Source organism: Schistocerca nitens, chromosome 1 (genome assembly GCF_023898315.1).
Source record: "Schistocerca nitens isolate TAMUIC-IGC-003100 chromosome 1, iqSchNite1.1, whole genome shotgun sequence".
NCBI classification, from domain to species: Eukaryota; Metazoa; Arthropoda; class Insecta; order Orthoptera; family Acrididae; genus Schistocerca; species Schistocerca nitens.
The window spans coordinates 766,649,294-766,657,749 of NC_064614.1; positions in this window are offsets into that span (position 1 = coordinate 766,649,294).

Consider the following 8,456-nt stretch of genomic DNA (forward strand, 5'->3'; position numbering starts at 1 on the left):
AACTACCGTGATTGCCTTTTTTTAGGAATTTCCATTCTTCTTCAACCGAACTGGCTCCTGAGATATTTATTCGCGCAGTATCTACATTGCAGAAATTGGCAATTGACCCCAAATAACTAAAATGTGAGGTCATCCACATGACTGCCAAAGGGGATCAGTTGAACTTAGGGTCAGGATAAATCAATCAAATACAAAGGCCGTAAATTGAACTATATATCTAGGAACTACAATTACGAATAACGTAATTCGGAAAGAACACATAGAAAACGCCGTGGGGAAGGAAAAGCAAAGACTACGTTTTATTGGCAGGACATTCAGAAAATGTAACACATCTACTAAACAGACTGTCTACACTAAGGTTGCCCGTCTTCTTTTAGAATACTGCTGCGCGGTGTGGGATCCTTACCAGATAGGATTGACGGGGCACTTCGATAAAGTTCAAGGAAGGCCAGTATTATCGCGAAATAGGGCAGAGTGCGTCACTGAAAAGATACAGGACTCAGGGTGGACTTCATTAAAACAAAGGCGTTTTTCGTTGCAGCGGAATCTTCTCATGAAATTTCAATCACCCACTTGCTCCTACAAATGCGGAAATATTTTGATGACGCCGATCTACATAGGGGAGAACGATCGTCACAATAAAATGAGGAAAATCAGATATCGCACGCAAAAATATTTGTGTTCGTTTTTCCCGCACGCAGTTCGAGATTGGAATAGTAAAAAATTATCGTGAAGGTGGTTCGATTAACGGTCTGCTAGCCACTTAAATATGTATTGTAGAGTATCCATGTAGAAATAGATGTAGATGTAGACATAGCGTCAGAGAACTTCAAGCGTTTGTCGTCATTCATTATTACTTCTGTATCCCACTTCTTTGTGTATTGTTTCTTCCTGATTAGTATCTTAAAATTCAGTCTACTCTTTGTCATTACGAGACTGTGTATTGTCTCTGTCCCTGGTTACGCCTTATACTCCAATATCTGATTTCGGTATTTCTGCCTGACCTTGCTGTAATGTAACTGAAGTCTTTCTTTATGCCTGGACGTTTTCCGAGTATACCTCCTCCTTTTCTGATTCTTTAACAGAGTATTCGCTATTAACAACTGAACTTTATTGCAGAACTCACCCTACTGTCAAACCCATATCCTCCTGTAACTATTTTTTCTACTCGTTCTCCTACAACCGCATTGCAGTGCTCTATGGCTACTAGACTTTCGTATCCTTTTAAGTAGTGAATTACCCTTTACGTAACCTCATATACCTTCTCTGTCCCTTCACCTTGTGCTTGCGCCCTCGGCATGTGTAGCTGAACTGTTGTTGGTGGTGTTGATTTTCTCCCAATACTAATGGGAACAAACCTGTCCCAGAACTGTTCTCAGTAACTCACTCTCTGCCCTACCTTCCTATTTATAACGAAACCTGCTCTCGTTAATTAGGAGACTTTTTTACATTTCAGCTTTGCTGCAGGGTGCGCTTCCTGTAAGTACAGTCTTCTTCAGACGAAAGAAGCGTCAAACACCTGTCTGTCTATAGCGTAAACATCGTTCAGTGCGTCATCGTACTTTAACTATATCTCTAACATATTTTCTAAGACCGAAATTGGAGACCCAACCATGATTCGCCTAAAAGAACATGGAAACCTCGTAATAAGTACATGGGAACCCTCATGATCACCACACTCCAACTGGACGGTGAATCAGACCAAACGTTGTTAATACGCTATGCAGGTTCTATGCGAGTCTGTCTCACCTCACTGTGTCGCAAGCCAGCGCACTACAATTAAGCTAAACGAACAGATCTCATCGTTAATGCACAGGCAATTCAGACAATATTTGATGTGCGTGTGGTTATAATTAAATTTTAATCCCCACAATAGAGGATAATATTCGTTAACTGCGTAGCATACATATATGTTCCAGGTTACTAACCTTGCTGAATTTGACGAACATATGCATCCACGAACCCTGGAAATGTACTAGAGATACCTTTCCACAGTTGTTCGCGTCACTTTTCGAACGGTGCACCATGGAATGTTCAGCTGCCGTGACACTGCTCTTACACTGTTTGAAGATCGCACGCTGCCGCCAGCTTTGTCAGCAATGGGAAGAGTAGTTTCTTCCCCTATTTGTGGCGCAGCTAATCGGTGGCCTGTCGCAGTAGCAGTTCCCAAATCGCCATTTAATTCAAAGTTCAGAATCATATTCTCCAATATAGTTGCGCAAATAGGACTGTATTCCTTTAACGCGTTGATACTCGCCAAGAGCAGCAGCGCTATTGCTGCTATTTTGATAAAACAGCTTCATGTTAAAGGCTTGCTCATCTTGTCCAGACCCCTGTTGATTGTCTGCAACTGCAATGCTGACTGATGCCTGTGTTCCAGCTCTACGTGTCGTTGCCAGTAGCGACGCCTAACTGAAAGTCATGACACTAACGCTACTGACAATGCAGTTCCTGCAGCGCACGGTCTGAGCGTCAGTCCTGTAAAGATGTGTTCTCATACGGTGAATAGTTTTCCATTTACAATGGATCAAGTAGCGAGAGTTTAGCTATGAATATCCTGTATTCAAAATGGCTCTGAGTACTATGGGACTCTACATCTGAAGTCACCAGTCCCCTAGTACTTAGAACTACTTAAACCTAACTAACCTAAGGATATCACACACATCCATGCCCGAGGCAGGATTCGAACCTGCGACCGTAGCGGTCGCGCGGTTCCAGACTGAAGCACGTAGAACAGATCGGCCACACCGGCCGGCTCCTGTATTTCTTGACATATATTGTGACAACCATCTATGTTCCAAGTCAACGTGTAGTAACCGCTAACAAACGGTAGATGGCAACACTAGCATTGAAGCCTGTATAAAGAGTGTCGGAGGCGGAAGACAGCAGATACAGCGCAGTCGTTTTCGCAATGCGGAAAGGGAGTGATATTTCTGACGTCCAGAGAGGCATGATCAATGGCTTTCGGACCTAGGCCTGGAACCACTTCCTGAACGGGTAATTTCGTAAACTTTCGCAAGCCCCCATGGTTAAAGTATACCCTGCATTGCAAAGTGACGGTATCCGAAACCGTTGCCGACACATCTGTGATGCACCATGGTCCATAGACGGTAGGGGTAAACGACGACTGCGGAGATGTGTAGGGGCGAATAGACGTGCAACTGTTGAGTAACTGACTGCACAGATGAAACACGAAGCTGCTTACAGTGCCTTTTCGAGGACCGTTCAGCGAACGCTCCTGCGTGTGGTCCTCCGCCGCAATCGCCTGGTTCATACAGCCACGCTGACTGCTGTTCATCGGCAACGAAGGTGGAATTTACACTTCAGTAGCGCTACTTTACGTGCACTGGCTGGCGACTACTGGCCTTTCCAAACGATTTAGACGTAAAACGTCTGAAACCAAACGCCTTGCAACAATCGTCGAAAGTGTCCAAGACGAAGGCTGGAAATATAGGGTCTGTGGAATGATTTCGCGACATTCTCTGAGTGATCTCGTCGTTCCGGAAGACACAATGGATCAACGTGAGTATGCATGTATTGTGTGGGACCATGTCCACCACTAAACGCGCGTTTTCCTTTCCTCCGCACGATGGCATCTATCCGGGGGACATTGCAACGTGTTAGACACAGCTCGTAGTGTACGTGAGTGATTGGAAGAGTACCGCGGTAAGTTTACTGTATTCCCCCGGCCACAGAGAGCCCCTGGATTTAAACCCAACCGAGAATCTGTGGTACCATCTTGTTCGCGCCAAGATACGTAACCTAGAAACAGTTGGCCACGGCACTGGAGTCGCCATGACTCCACATCCCTGTTGGTATTTTCCAGAACCTCCATGACTCTCTTCTTGCAAGTCTCGCAGCGGTACTCGCTGCAAAAGGTGGTTGTAGTGGCTCTTAACAGGTGGTCCCATTAACGTGACTGGACAGTGCAGAATTTAGGTGTACTTCAGATGCACAGCTTACTTTTTTGTATAACCCGTAATTTACATGTAAATGTAGCCTGTAGATGTTCAAATCAGTTGTGTTACAATAGAAAATAATAAACATATCATTGACGTAATATAACGGGTAGTAAAATAAAAGCAACGTTTTCATAATAAGATAGACTACTATAATGATCGTAGCGGCTATATTTTACCTTTCAACGCTACTCTCTTTAACGTTGCAGTTGTTTGGCGGCTGTTTGGTGACACGTGTTTCAAAAAGTGCTAAATACCGGCATAAATGTATGAAGATTGTTAGCCAAAGTATTATAATTACCAGGCTAAGAGCATGAAGGTATACTTTACGATGCAGTACAGTAGCGACTGTTCGTGGGATGGATTCGGCAATACGTTCGTGCATTTCCCGATTACACAGTGCCATGTGTCTACGCACAGTTCATCAAATTTCAGTATTTGTGGACCAGTGGTTTGTGGGCATGGCGCTGGCACCTGATAGCTTCCTTGACGTGTTCCATCGAGTTCAGGCCAAGAGAAATTGGTGGGCAGTATGTTAATGTGAATTCATTATCATGGTCTTGAAAATGATGGTCGGAAAGATGTTTTTAAGACATTCCCTGAGAGATCTCGTCATTCTGGAAAGCACTGACGCAAGCATCCATGTGTTTTCTGATTCCATCTCCACCACCAAATGTGGTTTGCTCTTCCTCCGCACTTCTGGCTTTGTGACAAGGACAGTTATACTGTTGGAATCTGCCGTCACAGTTGGTTAAGACATCAAGCATAAAGGGTTACAAGTGGTCAACATTAATGCTCACGTATCCCACAGCCGTGTTGCCTTTGATACTGATGGAAGCGCAGGTGAATATACCCTAGCCTAATCTTGTAACACTGTCCTCCTAGGTCTGCGTCCGTGCCACAGTGCATTTTTCGAACAGCCGCTCTCCTGGCTGACGGCGAATCTGGACACGACTGTCGACTTGATATAAAAACAACAGAGAGTCTTCCGACAAGGCGACAAGTTTCCATTGACTCACAGTCCAATGTAGATGATTCCGTACCCACAGCAATGGAATTTGAAAATATCATTGGCACCACGTGGGTATACATGTTCAAACAATGAGAGTCGAATTATGCACTTCGAAACCTTTGTGCCCCCACCACCGTTTTGCTCTGTCATCGGGTGTGATGCAGATCGCTCCCTATCCTTTACAGTGCGTGGAAGACTCTGATTTAAACGTTCTGAGATGTGTGGACGTCACCTCCTTAGCGCCTACTTGTGGTTTCAGCGTCCTTCAAACATTTTCCAAAGACGTTCTCACAACAGTAGCACGCTGCTTGTCCTGTTCCAGAGGTTGCTCCTCAGTCTGCAAGATCCGGGCGGTCGCAGAGGGTGGGCTTACTGGTAGTTGGGAGCTCCAACGTCAGGCGCGTAATGGGGCCCCTTAGGGAAATGGCAGCAAGAGAGGGGAAGAAAACCAATGTGCACTCCGTGTGCATACCGGGGGGAGTCATTCCAGATGTGGAAAGGGTCCTTCCGGATGCCATGAAGGGTACAGGGTGCACCCATCTGCAGGTGGTCGCTCATGTCGGCACCAATGATGTGTGTCGCTATGGATCGGAGGAAATCCTCTCTGGCTTCCGACGGCTATCTGCTTTGGTGAAGACTGCCAGTCTCGCTAGTGGGATGAAAGCAGAGCTCACCATCTGCAGCATCGTCGACAGGACTGACTGCGGACCTTTGGTACAGAGCCGAGTGGAGGGTCTGAATCAGAGGCTGAGACGGTTCTGCGACCATGTGGGCTGCAGATTCCTCGACTTGCGCCATAGGGTGGTGGGGTTTCGGGTTCCGCTGGATAGGTCAGGAGTCCACTACACGCAACAAGCGGCTACACGGGTAGCAGGGGTTGTGTGGCGTGGGCTGGGCGGTTTTTTTAGGTTAGATGGCCTCGGGCAAGTACAGAAAGGGCAACAGCCTCAACGGGTGCGGGGCAAAGTCAAGACATGCGGGGACCAAGCAGCAATCGGTATTGTAATTGTCAACTGTCGAAGCTGCGTTGGTAAAGTACCGGAACTTCAAGCGCTGATAGAAAGCACCGAAGCTGAAATCGTTATAGGTACAGAAAGCTGGCTGAAGCCAGAGATAAATTCTGCCGAAATTTTTACAAAGGTACAGACGGTGTTTAGAAAGGATAGATTGCATGCAACCGGTGGTGGGGTGTTCGTCGCTGTTAGTAGTAGTTTATCCTGTAGTGAAGTAGAAGTGGATAGTTCCTGTGAATTATTATGGGTGGAGGTTACACTCAACAACCGAGCTAGGTTCATAATTGGCTCCTTTTACCGACCTCCCGACTCAGCAGCATTAGTGGCAGAACAACTGAGAGAAAATTTGGAATACATTTCACATAAATTTTCTCAGCATGTTATAGTCTTAGGTGGAGATTTCAATTTACCAGATATAGACTGGGACACTCAGATGTTTAGGACGGGTGGTAGGGACAGAGCATCGAGTGACATTATACTGAGTGCACTATCCGAAAATTACCTCGAGCAATTAAACAGAGAACCGACTCGTGGAGATAACATCTTGGACCTACTGATAACAAACAGACCAGAACTTTTCGACTCTGTATGTGCAGAACAGGGAATCAGTGATCATAAGGCCGTTTCAGCATCCCTGAATATGGAAGTTAATAGGAATACAAAAAAAGGGAGGAAGGTTTATCTGTTTAGCAAGAGTAATAGAAGGCAGATTTCAGACTACCTAACAGATCAAAACGAAAATTTCTGTTCCGACACTGACAATGTTGAGTGTTTATGGAAAAAGTTCAAGACAATCGTAAAATGCGTTTTAGACAGGTACGTGCCAAGTAAAACTGTGAGGGGCGGGAAAAACCCACCGTGGTACAACAACAAAGTTAGGAAACTATTGCGAAAGCAAAGAGAGCTTCACTCCAAGTTTAAACGTAGCCAAAACCTCTCAGACAAACAGAAGCTAAACGATGTGAAAGTTAGCGTAAGGAGGGCTATGCGTGAAGCGTTCAGTGAATTCGAAAGTAAAGTTCTATGTACCGACTTGACAGAAAATCCTAGGAAGTTCTGGTCTTACGTTAAATCAGTAAGTGGCTCGAAACAGCATATCCAGACACTCCGGAATGATAATGGCATTGAAACAGAGGATGACACGCGTAAAGCTGAAATACTAAACAACTTTTTCCAAAGCTGTTTCACAGAGGAAGACCGCACTGCAGTTCCTTCTCTAAATCCTCGCACAAACGAAAAAATGGCTGACATCGAAATAAGTGTCCAAGGAATAGAAAAGCAACTGGAATCACTCAACAGAGGAAAGTCCACTGGACCTGACGGGATACCAATTCGACTCTACACAGAGTACGCGAAATAACTTGCCCCCCTTCTAACAGTCGTGTACCGTAAGTCTCTAGAGGAACGGAGGGTTCCAAATGATTGGAAAAGAGCACAGGTAGTCCCAGTCTCCAAGGAGGGTCGTCGAGCAGATGCGCAAAACTATAGACCTATATCTCTGACGTCGATCTGTTGTAGAATTTTAGAACATGTTTTTTGCTCGAGTATCATGTCGTTTTTGGAAACCCAGAATCTACTCTGTAGGAATCAACATGGATTCCGTAAACAGCGATCGTGTGAGACCCAACTCGCTTTATTTGTTCACGAGACCCAGAAAATATTAGATACCGGCTCCCAGGTAGATGCTATTTTTCTTGACTTCCGGAAGGCGTTCGATACAGTTCCGCACTGTCGCCTAATAAACAAAGTAAGAGCCTACGGAATATCAGACCAGCTGTGTGGCTGGATTGAAGAGTTTTTAGCAAACAGAACACAGCATGTTGTTATCAATGGAGAGATGTCTACAGACGTTAAAGTAACCTCTGGCGTGCCACAGGGGAGTGTTATGGGACCATTGCTTTTCACAATATATATAAATGACCTAGTAGATAGTGTCGGAAGTTCCATGCGGCTTTTCGCGGATGATGCAGTAGTATACAGAGAAGTTGCAGCGTTAGAAAATTGTAGCGAAATGCAGGAAGATCTGCAGCGGATAGGCACTTGGTGCAGGGAGTGGCAACTGTCCCTTAACACAGACAAATGTAATGTATTGCGAATACATATAAAGAAGGATCCTTTATTGTATGATTATATGATAGCGGAACAAACACTGGTAGCAGTTACTTCTGTAAAATATCTGGGAGTATGCGTGCGGAACGATTTGAAGTGGAATGATCATATAAAATTAATTGTTGGTAAGGCGGGTACCAGGTTGAGATTCATTGGGAGAGTGCTTAGAAAATGTAGTCCATCAACAAAGGAGGTGGCTTACAAAACACTCGTTCGACCTATACTTGAGTATTGCTCATCAGTGTGGGATCCGTACCAGATCGGGTTGACGGAGGAGATAGAGAAGATCCAAAGAAGAGCAGCGCGTTTCGTCACAGGGTTATTTGGTAACCGTGATAGCGTTACGGAGATGTTTAATACACT